This window comes from Chiloscyllium plagiosum, unplaced genomic scaffold (genome assembly GCF_037043375.1).
Source record: "Chiloscyllium plagiosum isolate Xiang-an unplaced genomic scaffold, Cpla_swu_hap1 HiC_scaffold_11, whole genome shotgun sequence".
Taxonomy (NCBI): domain Eukaryota; kingdom Metazoa; phylum Chordata; class Chondrichthyes; order Orectolobiformes; family Hemiscylliidae; genus Chiloscyllium; species Chiloscyllium plagiosum.
Genome location: NW_028270149.1, coordinates 22,534,517 through 22,547,916, shown reverse-complemented (window position 1 = coordinate 22,547,916; position 13,400 = coordinate 22,534,517). Strand labels below are relative to the sequence as shown.

General features: G+C 40.1%; 1 protein-coding gene across 2 annotated transcripts in view; it reads right to left on the bottom strand.

The window, feature by feature from the left end:
- LOC122557385 (NALCN channel auxiliary factor 2) overlaps nt 1–13,400 on the bottom strand; it is a 458,304-nt gene that overhangs the window by 12,466 nt on the left and 432,438 nt on the right. The window lies entirely within an intron of this gene.

Genomic DNA, 13,400 nt, shown 5'->3' with positions numbered 1-13,400 from the left:
GGGATTTGAAACCAGGCCTTCTGCCTCAAGTGCAGATGTTCACATAGATAATACATCAACTGGACCAGTAGATGGCGCTTTTGACAGAGTCTTTGTCTTTCGAAACAATGGACACCATTACCAGTTGTAAAAACCCATTCCAATATCTTGTATGAGATCAGCTAACCAAAGTCGAAAAGTTTGTCACTGGACAGCACATTCCTGATGAGAGGCGTATGCCCGAAATATCGACTCTCCTGCTCCTCGGATGCTGCCTGACTTGCCACAACACTTTCTGATTCTGATCTCCAGCATCTGCAGTCCTCACTTTCTCTCATCAGCTAACCAAACACAGACCAAAAGGGAAACAACAAGTAAGGGAAAATTTTGAATTCATTGATAATCTTTCTAATATGGAAGGTAGACATGAATATTGAAGGCAAGACAGAGCCAATTTAAGAGCATTGAAGCAAGCTAAGGTAGGAGTTTGAATGCATGGAAATAGTAAAATAGAGGAGATGCTGGAAAGAAAAGATTGTTGAAGGAAACTGGAACAGTTTCAAAGGGTTAGCTTTTAAAATGCAATAAAAAAAACCCTCTTAAAATAGGTCAGGTATAAAAGAGTAGGACCAATGTAAGGAATAATAGAGAAAGAGGCAGTGTGGAGCACAGTTAAATGTTAAGGAGGAATAAGAAAGATCTATAAAGTTAGACTAAGGAATGCCATGAAATTGACAAGGGACACAATGAGGAATCATGAGAACAATATGGCTAGAAAGACAAAGTGCGATGGTCAAAGAATCCTTCAAATATGTCAGATTAAAAGGAAAATGTGTAAGGAGAGATTAACCCTGAAGAATTATAATGAGTTGAAGGAGAGAACATTTGAGAAACTCTTTTTCAATACTTAGTTTTTCTAGGGAATGTCATTTCTAGGGAAAACCCAGGAATGGGTAAATAATGCGAGGAAAAACAAAAAAAAATTAATAAATATTGTTGCTGTGGTTGATAGAAAGAAGACTCACTAACAGTTTTGTTCAATTGTCCAAAAGGAATATTTCACTAATAGGATATCGTGCCACTGACTGAAATGCATCGTTCGATATTTAAATGCATTGAAGCTTCACAGCAATGAACGGAATCTCTAGTGAGTTGTGGTCAATGTCAAACAGAATGATGAGTTAATATCACGCAGATGGAACACTGGCTTATTTAGATCTATTCTAATCTCAAATACATATTGTATATACATTTAGTTGAAGCATATGCAAGTTAGTTCCCCAGTGAATGGCATGTGCGTGTACTGAAACTGCAGAATGTGTCCACAGATTGATACAATAACAGACAGGGAGAATTATTATGAACATCTGTTGATTGCATAACAGATAGACCAGAAGCTATTAGAGGGCAGAAATCTTACCAGGTTTGGGGCCAAAGTTCAGAACACTCAAAAGTGAACCATAAGAACAAAGTTCAGGTGGTTTAAAGAGATAAGTCATAAAAGCTCTGGCTCACTAATGTCCTTTTGGGACAGAAACTGCTACCTTACCTGGTCTGGCCTACATATGATTCCAGACTCTCAGCAATGTGGTTGACTCTTAATGCTCTAAGGATTGGCAATAAATCTGGCCTAACCAGCAAAGCCCACATTCCATGAATGAATTACACATGAACAGGTTACATTAGTTGAAGTTCAATGCCTATTTTTTTAAAAAAGCAGCAACCAACTTTAGTACATAACCGACCAATAGCAGTAGTTTGGTGTCAGTTTTGATTGAATGTTAACATGCAGGAAGATGCCCCTAATCAACTTCTTGTGCTGTCTTTGGATCTTATGCATTGATTGGAGTAGGAGCATGATGGAGTTCCAGTTTAACATCTTACCTATGTGACAACATCTCCATCTGACTAGATTACAGTTCTTGTCTGTGGTAGAACTTGAGCTTGCAACCTTATCACTCAGAAGCTAGAATGCTGAGCATGAATGACAACAGATGACTAATAACCATCATTTAAACGTTCTGACACATTACAGCCATGAAATCACATTGCAGTAATGGAAGAAACAAAACTTTACTCTTCACCCTGAAATGGAATGGATTTCATGGAGGTTTGTAAAATGGTAGAGAATAAAGGAATCTGGAAAGGTGACTAACTTGATGTTAGAATTTAACACTGATGTCAGCCAGGTCTTAACAGAAAGAGTGATCATTGGGTCAAATAAGTTTCCCAGTGCAGCTCAAAGTACAATGCCATAGTGCATAGCTGTCCTGTACGTGGATCAGATACATGCCAATGGCGGTTCATAGAGGCTGCTAAATGTTGTATGCCAATGTCCATGAATGTGGGATGTGTAAGGCTGGTGGCTTTGAAGCATGCCTGAGACAAACAAAAACAGAAATTTCTACAGAAACTCAGCAATATCTGTGGAGCAAAATCAGACATCGTCAGACCTGCTGAGTTTCTCCAGCAATTTCAGTTTCTGTTTGTTCCAGATCTGCAGCATTTGTAGTTCTTTGTTTTATTTATTAAGTTGGTAGATGTTGGTATCTGGTATCCAACACAGAGGTCTCTGGATCAAGTGGTGAGTTGAGCCCACCAAGAACCCGTTCTGGTCCATGTCAAGTCTTCTTGGCATCTGATTTGCACGGTAAGGGTTGGGTAGTTAACAAAGGGTTTGATGAGCAGGAACAAATGCCAATCAGGAAGTTGCTGTTGCCTAGTGAGAGCCTCATATGCCAGCTGAGAAAAACACAAAAAATGGTCTCAAAATCGAGATGGGACTTGTCAACATCTCGTCCCATTTTACCACTCACCTTGCCGAAGTTCACATTGCTCAGGGCGAAATGGAATATCTAACTAAAATGGCAGGACAGATTCCGTGGGCTAAATGTACACAAAAGGCAAAATTTGTATCTACTGGGTGTTCATGGCTCCCTCATGTTGAAGGGAGAACAATGATTATAAACATCTTCAAGTAATGTGAGGAGTGGGGAGGCAGCAGCCAAAATCCAACTTTGAAATAAAAACAAATAAAATTTCAACTTGCTTTTTTTCCCCAGTAAGGTTGTTGTCTCAATCTAATCATATATACCATCTTCAATTCATTAAAAGTAAGGCAGGGTACCCTTGCATAAACACAGCTGTTAATAGTTTAAGAACTAGTGTGAGATTTGTTTCATGAAAACTAGAAAAGCTAGTTTAAATCTGTTTACGTAAAACAAATTATGCAAGAGTGCTGAAAATGATTGTTTGAGTGTATACAGTTTCCCTTCAACTTGGTGCCAGAATAAATATATGGGACTGATTTCTGTTGCTTTTACAAAAGCATTATGAAATTAGTGGGCTGTGGGTTTGTGCCTGTAACAAGTAAAAGGAAAGGGAAGGAAATACTGCAATTGGATGGAGATGTATCCCAGGGATACATCTAATTGAATCACTTGAATCATGAGATGCAGTTAAGAACAAGAGGGTTCCCTTTTACAATGGAAAGGAGGAGAATTTTTTTCTCTCAAAAGGTTGTTCGTCTGAAGAATTCTCCAGGCAATAGTCTGGCAGGATCATCAAATTTATTCCTGGCTGAGTTAGATAAATTGTTGATCGATGAGACAGTCAAGGGTTCTACATGAGCAGATGTGAAAGTTGAATTGAGGTGACAACCACGGATATTTCTTACTGAACGGCAGAGCAGATTTGATGGGCTGAATGGCCTACTCTTGCTCCTAAGTTCTATGTTATTAACTTTTGGTGGCAGATCACAGCTACTTTGCGTGTGTCGGCCAGGAAGGTGAATGCAGAAAAGAAAAGGACACTTAACATTGTGAATAATTATGCAATTGTGAGAAATACCTCTATTCTTCTCTCTCCATTTTCATTCTGTGCCCTGAATCTTTATGTGAACAAGTCTTTTTTTTTCATGAATTTGCTTTTTACAATTAAATTCAGATAAGAACGGTACCAATGTTAATGAACAGTCTAAAGGTGTTTAAATAATGACCTAATAATGATCATCATATGATAAAGTTCATATGTACAAGGGAATGGGATGGTGCAATGATATTGTCACTGGACTCATAATTCAGCAACCCAGGTAATGCTTTGAAACACCACCATGACAGCTGGTAAACTTATAGATAAAAAAAAAATAAAGTTAACAATCTCCATGATGTTCACAAAAACATTATCTGACGAAGGGTCACTGAACATGAAATGTTAACTCTGCTTTCTCTCCACAAATGCTGTCAGACTTTCAAAGTTTCTCCTGTAATGTCTGTTTTTGTTCTAGAATATCAGCACCTGCAGTTTGATTTTACCATGATCATTTGTTTTGTAAAAACCTATCTGGCTCACTCAAGTCATATATAGGAAAGGAAAACTGCCAGCCTTACGTACTGCTACATGTGACTTCATGAAATAAGCACTTACAACTGAGATGTGAAAGAATCTTTTTACTGAGAAGATAGTGAGCGCCTGGAATTCCGTACTCTAGAGAGTTGTGGAGATTAGGTCACTGTGAGTATTTAAAGAGGATGATAGATTTTTGATATGAGGAATTGAGGGCAATGAGGAGCTGGCATAAAAGAAGAGTTGAGGCCTGGGACAGATCACTGAGACTAACTACTAAACTTAGTCATCTCGGACTAAGCCCTACTCTCTGCTACTGGATCCTCAGTTTCCTGACCCACAGGCCACAATCAGTGAAGATTGGGGACAATATTTCATCCTCACTAACACTCAACTGGAGTCCCCCAGAGGTGCGTACTCAGCCCCATACTGTACTCGCAGTATACCCATGACTCTGTCGCCAAATACCAGACTAATGCCATTTACCAGGGTGTGATACCACCATAGTCGGTCGAATCTCAGATGGCAATGCAACAGGCTACAGATGGGAGGTCGAAGACCTGGAGAAATGGTGCACTGAGAACAACCTAGCTCTCAATGCCGACAAAACCAAGAAACTCATTATTGACTTTCGGTGGGATGTTACTCATGCCCCCCTACACATTAACAGCACAGAGGTGGAACGAGTGGACAGTGTCAAGCTCCTGGTAGTGGTCATCCACAACAAGCTTTCTTGGACTCTTCATGTGGATGCACTGGTTACAAAGGCCCAACAATGTATCTTCTTCCTCAAGCAGCTGAGGAAATTTGGCATGACGGTGAGTACCCTTGCCAACTTTTATAGGTGTGCCAGTGAGAACATTCTGTCAGGATATATCACTGTCTGGTACGGCAACTGTACCATTCGAGATCAGAGATGGTTACAGAGAGTGGTGAACTCTGCCTGGACAATCACAAAGGCCAACCTCCCATCTACAGATTCCATCTACCAGGCCCACTGTCAAGGAAAGGCCGCCAGCATTCTCAAAAATCCATCCCACCCTGGCCATGTTTTTCTACAACCTGTACCATCAGGGAGAAGATACAGAAGCCTGAATTCAGGCACCAACTGGTTTCATAACAGTTTCTACCCCACTGGTGTCAGAATACCAAATAGACTCACAAACTTTTAGCATTTGCCTGTACCTATGCTTTTGTTTTTGCTGCTGTTCACTATTATTCACTTATCTATGCTACTTAACTATGTGATCTGTCTGTATTGCTCGCAGGACAAGCTTTTCACTGAGCCTCAGTACGTGTGACAATAAATACAATTCAATTCAATTCAATCATCCATAATCTTGTTGGATGTTGGGACAGGGTGAGCAGTTGAATATCTCTCTCCTGTTTCTATTTCTTATGTTCTTATGTTCACACAGTACTGCTGTTTTTTTTTCACAAAAAGGATGAAAAATATTTAAGACTTTTTGATGCAAATTATCATTAGCAGGATTGGTATAAAAATAGGCTTAAGTTTTAGAATATTGTTTGTATTAAGTGCAATGCAGGAAATGGTAAACATAACTGTTTTACAATGTTGGTGAGGTTTTGCATTCCTTAAGCATAATACAACATACAACCAGGAAACCCACAAACTGGGCTTTGATTCCTTTCGTCCTAAGAATTATATCTTATCCTTCTTGAAAACATTCAATGGTTTGACCTCAACTGCTTTCTGTGGCAGAGAATTCCACAGGCTCACCACTGTTTGGGTGAAGAAATTTCTCTTTTTTCTCAGTCCAAAATGGCCTACTGTGTGTCTTGTTTTATTCACTCATGGGATGTGAGTGTCGCTGGTCGGCCAGTATTTATTACTCAGTTGCTCTTGAGAAGGTGATAATAAGTTGCCAACTTGAACCACTGCAGTCCATGTGCTGTAGGTAGAGCCACACAACCTTTAGGGAGGGAATGCCAGGATCTTTACCTAATACAGTGAAGGAACTGTGATATATTCCCAAATCAGAATGGACTTGGAGGGGAATTTGAAAGTGGTAGTGTTCCCATCTCTCTGCTGCCTTTGTTCTTCTAGATGTAAGAGTAAGCCCATTAGTAGGAGAGACTAGGACCCGAGGGCACAGACTCAGGAGGAAGGGTGACCCTTTGAACTGAGATGAGGAGGAATTTCTTCAGCCAGAGGATGGTAAATCTGTGGAATTATTTTCCAGAGGATGCTGTGGAGACCAAGTCATTGAGTGTATTTAAAACAGAGTTAGATAGATTAAGGACTAATAAGGGGATCAAGGGTTATGCGGAGAAGGTGGGAGAGTGGTGTTGAGAAACATATCAGCTATGATCGAATGGTGGAGCAGACCTGATGGGCTGAATCGTCTAATTCTGCTTCTGAATCTTTTGTTCTTATGGTCTTCAGATGTTCTTAGCAAAGTCAGCAAACCCACTTTTGATCTTTTCATCCAAGTCATTTGTGTAAATCATGAACAATTGATGTCCCAGCACCAATGTCTGTGACATTCCACTTGTCACATCTTGTCAACTTAAAAGAGATCATTGATTTCTTCCCTCTGCTTCCTGTCAGCTGATCCTCGATCTTTGCCACTATGCCATCCCTACATTATGAGTTTTTATTTTTGGCAATATACTTTCATGTCATTCTGTATGAAAGGCCTTTGGGAAATCTACTTACTGTACTGTTCCTCTTCATGAACAGTATATGTTATCTTCATGGAGAACTCCGATAGATTAGTCAATCATGATTTCTTTCCCACAATATCATGTTGACAACTGCTGTCTTCAAACTGATGTCATGGGTCTTTTATGTGGGATCTGTGCTGACAGGGGTTTTGATGTAACAATTCATTCAAATGATTTACCTTCAGCTACGCATCACATCCATTGGATGATGAACTTGGAGTTATGCGTTCAAGACCTAGTTTGAGACTTAAAACTGGCTCAGAGGCAAGCAAGCTGTCAACTAATTAGAGATCATTCTCCAATATATCCAATTTCTGGAGCTCAGAGAGTGGCATCCCTGGAGCTGACAACTTCTACAAACTCTCCTTGTACGACAGATTGAGGGCTTAACCTTACTTTTTTTGGCTGTGTTAGTTTCAAAGAACAAAGAACAAAGAAAATTTACAGCCCAGGAACAGGCCCTCCAAGCCTGAGCCGATCCAAATGTACTGTCTAAATCTGTCGGTCAACTCCTAAGCATCTGTATTCCTCTATTCCCCACCTACTCATGAAGCTGTCCAGATGCATCGGAAATGAATCTACCGTGCCTACCTTTACCACCTCTGCTGGCAATGTGTTCCAAACGCCCACCACCCTCTGTGTGAAGTACTTGCTGCGTGTATCCCCCTTAAACTTTCCACCTCTCACCTTGAAAGCGTGGCCTCTCGTTATTGAATCCCTCACCATGGGAAAAAGCTTGTCTCTATCCACCCTGTCTATACCCTTCATGATTTTGTAAACCTCAATCAGGTCCCCCCTCAATCTCCTTTTTTCTAATGACAATAAGCCTAACCAACTCAACCTCTCTTCATAGCTAGCACCTTCCATATCAGGCAACATCCTCGTAAACCTTCTCTGCACCCTCTCCAAAGTGTCCACATACTTTTGGTAATTTGGTAATTTTGTCGAGTTTTTTTGGAGGGTTTTTCAGCATGAGGCCTAACAAGATCTCCTCGTTTTATCTCACCAAACACCCATCGTCTCCTACATAACTCACCCCTATGGCATCCCTTTGGCCTGACTGTAGCCCCATTTTACCATACACCGTTCATGGAAGAATATCCAGGAAAAGGCCAGCATTCCTGGTCATATTTAAAATGTATACCCAGACTGACATTCTGAAGCTGCCTTACTGCATTATGGATATTCATCCAGACGATGTCAAAGAATTGGAAAAGAGCATAGCTGATTCTGGAGAACCTCATAACATGATGGTGCAAGGTATGTGCACCCTTGCCTCTTGTTCTGGAAGACGCGTTCATGCCAGTAGGACCCTGATAACCCTCCCTGAGGTTCCCATCCATGTCAATATGTCTGAGTACAGAGCTGAAGTTACAACTACAAGCAAAACTAAAGCGCTATGACCAAACTTTAAGGCTATAAACCTGTACTGAGGTCCAGTAGGTTCTCTATTCATCAGTGGAAGAAAGTGAGGACTGCAGATGCTGGACATCAGAGTCAAAGAGTATAGTGCTGGAAAAGCACAGCCAGTCAGGCAGCATCAGAGGAACAGGAAAATGGATGTTTTGAACATAAGCTCTTGAGGGCTTAACCTTACTTTTTTGGCTGTATCAGTTTCATCGAGGTTTTTTTGGAGGGATTTTCGAGAATATGACACATTCCTGATGAAGAGCTAATACTCAAAACGTTAATTCTCCTGCTCCTCAAATGCTGCCTGACAGGCTGTGCTTTTCCAGCACCACACTTTTTGACTGTCTACTCATCCCTCTCTCTTTAAAACTAAACATCATTTAAGAGGCCAAGGATGCTATATAAAAAGAACAGCTAAAAATGCTAAAGGACAGCATTGATCTCAGAAAATGTTCCTTGACCAAAATACACCAAGACCCCAAAATAACATTAAAATAAAACAAAAAGCTGCAGATTCTGGAAATCTGAAACAATAAAAAAACACAGAAACTGCTGGTGAAACCCAACAGCTCTGGCAGCATCTGTGGGAAGAAAGCAATGTTAACCTTTCAAGTCCATTATTCTTAAAAAAAACCTTTATTGTGTCCAGCCAACAGTCAATTCTGCTATTTTGGTTTATGCTTGCGATTTCTAAAGAATGTAAAACTACCCAAAAGAAAGATGTAGAGCAAAAATCTCACCATGGACAGCAAATCCAATGGCATTCTGTCTGAAATCCAATTGTTCAACTGAATAATTACTAGTTATTTTGTAGAGCAGCAAATAGCTGACACAGAATGACAGTGAAACATCTTCTCATGTTGGGCACCAAAAAGCTAAGAAGAATAAAATCCTTTGGCATTTCTGACAATGATTAATCAGATCCTGATCTAAATTTTCAGATTTTGGAAAATCAGTTTAAAGTTTGAGTCAATTTCAGGACACACAGGAACAAAAACAGAATTGGCTGGAAAAGCTCAGCAAGTCCGGCAGCATCTGTGAAGAGAAATCAGAGTTATGTGTCAGGTTCAGTGACCTTGCCTCAGAACTGGACCTGAAATGTTACCTCTGATTTCTCTTTAGAAATGCTACCATACCTGCTGAGTTTTTTCAGCAACTTCAGTTTTTGTTTCTGATTTATAACATCCGCAGTTCTTTCGGTTTTCATTCAGGATACCCAGACTTGATTTCATGTCATACTGACAATGGTTATCTGTAACAATTAACCAATTAATTGGCAGATGTTGACCCAAAGTTGACGCCTTTTTGCAGAAGCTAATTCAGCTGAAACACTTACGGAATTAATTATTGCATCTACACATACAAAATCCTTCAGAAAAGCACATCTGGACAAACAAATATTACTGATACTGCATTGGAAAAAGGATGCAAAGTTAACACAATTGTAGCAGGCAGACAGCTTAGTGTAGCTCTGTTGGCCTCATCTACCAACTCTTTGTACAGCAAACACATGCAAACAACAGAACATTAGGCTAAAGTTTATAGGAAATCCTATCACTCGGTGAAGCCTTCAAGGTCCGTTTGTGCCTCAAGCTTCTACCAGTGGAAGCCATGCATGAACAAGCCAATCAGTGCATGCACAGCTTTCTGGCAGGTGCAAAACTCCACGGCCATGCACCTGAGATGCAACATTACTTGCAGTCCCCAGTCAGACAGCACATGTGGTAAACGTGACACACACCACATAAATGCCATTGGAAAACTTTAAGCCTTTGCCTCCACCCAAGTGATCTATCCTGAAAGGAATGGACAATATGCACTGCATGCCAACCATGACACTGACACCAGGAAAATATCATCCCCTTATATATCTGATATGGGATGTCCTCATCAAATGACACAACGTGGTGCAGTCCACACAAGATAAGCTAACTACTTATAACTGGTCCAGCATCCCATACATTGACAATATCTACCTTAACTGTCAATACAGAGCCTTGGGATAGACACATGAAACCTGTCACATCATTGAAACAAATGTACTTATATATGCTGATGATATAAAACTAAATGAAATGTGAGTTGTGAGGAAGTACAAGAAGGCTTCAAGAGAAGTTGGACAATGGTTTGCGTGTGGAATGGACTTGCTGAGGAAATAGTAGATGTAGGCACAGTTACAATGTTTAAAATACACTTGGATAAGGATGTGAATAGGAAAGGAGCCAGGAGCAGGCAGTTGGGACTAATTTAGTTTGGGACTATGTTTGGCATGGACAAGTTGGACCGAAGAGTCTGTTTCATGCTGTATGATTCCATGGGCAGCACGGTGGCACAGTGGTTAGCACTGCTGCCTCACAGCGCCTGAGACCCGGGTTCAATTCCCGACTCAGGCGACTGACTGTGTGGAGTTTGCACGTTCTCCCCGTGTCTGCGTGGGTTTCCTCCGGGTGCTCCGGTTTCCTCCCACAGTCCAAAGATGTGCAGGGTCAGGTGAATTGGCCATACTAAATTGCCCGTAGTGCTAGGTAAGGGGTAAATGTAGGGGTATCGATGGGTTTCGCTTCGGCGGGTCGGTGTGGACTTGTTGGGCCGAAGGGCCTGTTTCCACACGGTAATGTAATCTAATCTAATCTAATGACTCTATGACTGTAACCACATAAGAGTTAGATCTGGCTGTATTGTACATCCATCAAAGTGTTACTTCAAAATAAATGTTGTTTAAATGTTTTCAATGTTTTTCAGAGAAAAAGCAGAAGGAGTAAGATGTTATGTCAAGGTGTTAGGTCATTGGTCCACCAGTATGCACAGACTTACATATCATGATAATCCACTGGTGACAACCCTATCTGTTGCAATTCCAGATTCCAGATTGTTTAATTGATCTCACACATTTTGGTCACAGCCAAGCAGAACAAATTCAGCAAGCTACATACATGAAGACTAGCTGCAGCAGCTGCCAAAGATCATTACCATTCAGTGGCACGAACACATCCAAGTGGTAACTGAACTAGTATGTTCTTTAGAGACAAATTCTGTGTTGGTTAGAGACAAATTAGGTCTTTCTAAGGATATAACTTTTAAAGTTAAACAAGGCATAATTCTGCAAGCTCTATGTCAAATGGTGCTGGACCATATGCATACACGTCACAAGGATGAAACCACCCCAAATGTTGATACATAAATCCATATATTGTCCAAGCATCAGTAAGATTATTGATCAACTGTTCAAGTTTTGTGAAACATGTTAATTCTATCAACATCAGCAATCAAGAGAATTTACGCCTGAACATGAAATTCCTTCTGAACCAATGGAGCAATATTGCAACTGATATCTTCCCTGTTCATGATCATGATTACATTCTAGTGACTGACTATGTGATCAAATTCCCTTTTGCATGACAAATCAAAGATACCAATAGTGTAATTGCTGGTGACATATGGAGTGCTACCTTCAGGATATGTGGTGTATCTCAACAAATTGTGTCTGACTATAGACCACAGCACATTAATGCATCCTTCCAAAGTATTTGGGAAATGGGATGTTCAACATAATATTTCTTCTCCTTGTTATCTTTAGTTAAAACGTCATCAGCCATGAGTTTTGGATAGTAATGTTAGATCTATGCACTTTTCATCCAGGCAATGGTTTACTCTCATTGAGAGGTTTTATGTGTCAGTGACCAATCCAAAGTGTTCCTCCTGCACATAATGTCACCACCCAACCACATGAATATGAAGCATTTTGGAAAGAAATGGGGAAATGATACAAGAATGTGATCAATTAACATGGAGTTATCCCAACTTTAACAGGAAAAGGTATACAAGTTCAAGATTTTCATATGAACACAGGGTTTATGGAAAGTCATTTTGTTCAGCCTGTATATGACATTGTAACAAGCAATGGTTAAATGCTGTGAAGAAATAAAAGACATATCCAAATTTTGTATCATCAATCACCAGTCCCACAAGACAATCACTTAGATACGGAGGTTATCAACCAGAGAATGGCTGCACATCAATGACGAATGACACACATCCATCAGTCACAACAGATAGCCCACAGCAGAGTGAAGCTACACGACCAAGTTATAACCCATGGGTATACACTCCCCATTGCTTTGATATTCACAAATATGTCCTTATTTAGCTGTTTCCCACATGTCATTATTTTGGTGTCTTGCTGAAAATTCGTCATTAATTCTTGTAGCAAATAAATCGCTGTTTTTTTATTTTGTTACTATCATCAGACTTCTTCTTCTGAAAAGTGCGTCTTACGAATAGCGAGGAACCCCTGTAACTGCGTAAGAACTAGATCTGGCTGCATTGTGCATCATCAAAATGTCACCTTAGATCAATTCACCTTTTTGGATATTTTTCATTAAAAAGGGTTCCCGTTCTTTAAAGGGAAGGGGTGAGATATTGTATTATGGTGTAGATCCTACACCAGACAGACATATACTTTTCAGATGGTTATGTATCATCAGAATATGTGACATTCCAGTACAAATGCATCCATCTTGCCTTCAGTCCGTCTCACTGTTCTAGGGTCAGAGTAACATGTTCAGTCAGTCAGATGTGTGTCTGAAGGGTACAGTAACAACAGACAGCACAAAACCTGTGCGTAGCCCTGTGATATTATAGCAGTGTAAATAATTCTTGCTGCTAATAACGTTCAAGACATATTTCTCAACAAGAATCCAACATTTTATGTTATATATTATGTTCTAACATATAGAATATCACAAAGTGTATCAGTAAGAATACACTATCATACACTATCTGCAAAAGAGGCACTATTCTGAAATAATAAGATTGTTTATTTCATGATAACAATAATTATAATCACATCAGGTTAGGCATAATTACTAGAACGACAGGAAGCTGGCATTGATATTTAGATGGTCTCTCCAAACGTGAGTCAAACTCCTCATCTCCACCCACAGACTGCATGAGACATAAGTAGAAGGGTTAGAACTAAT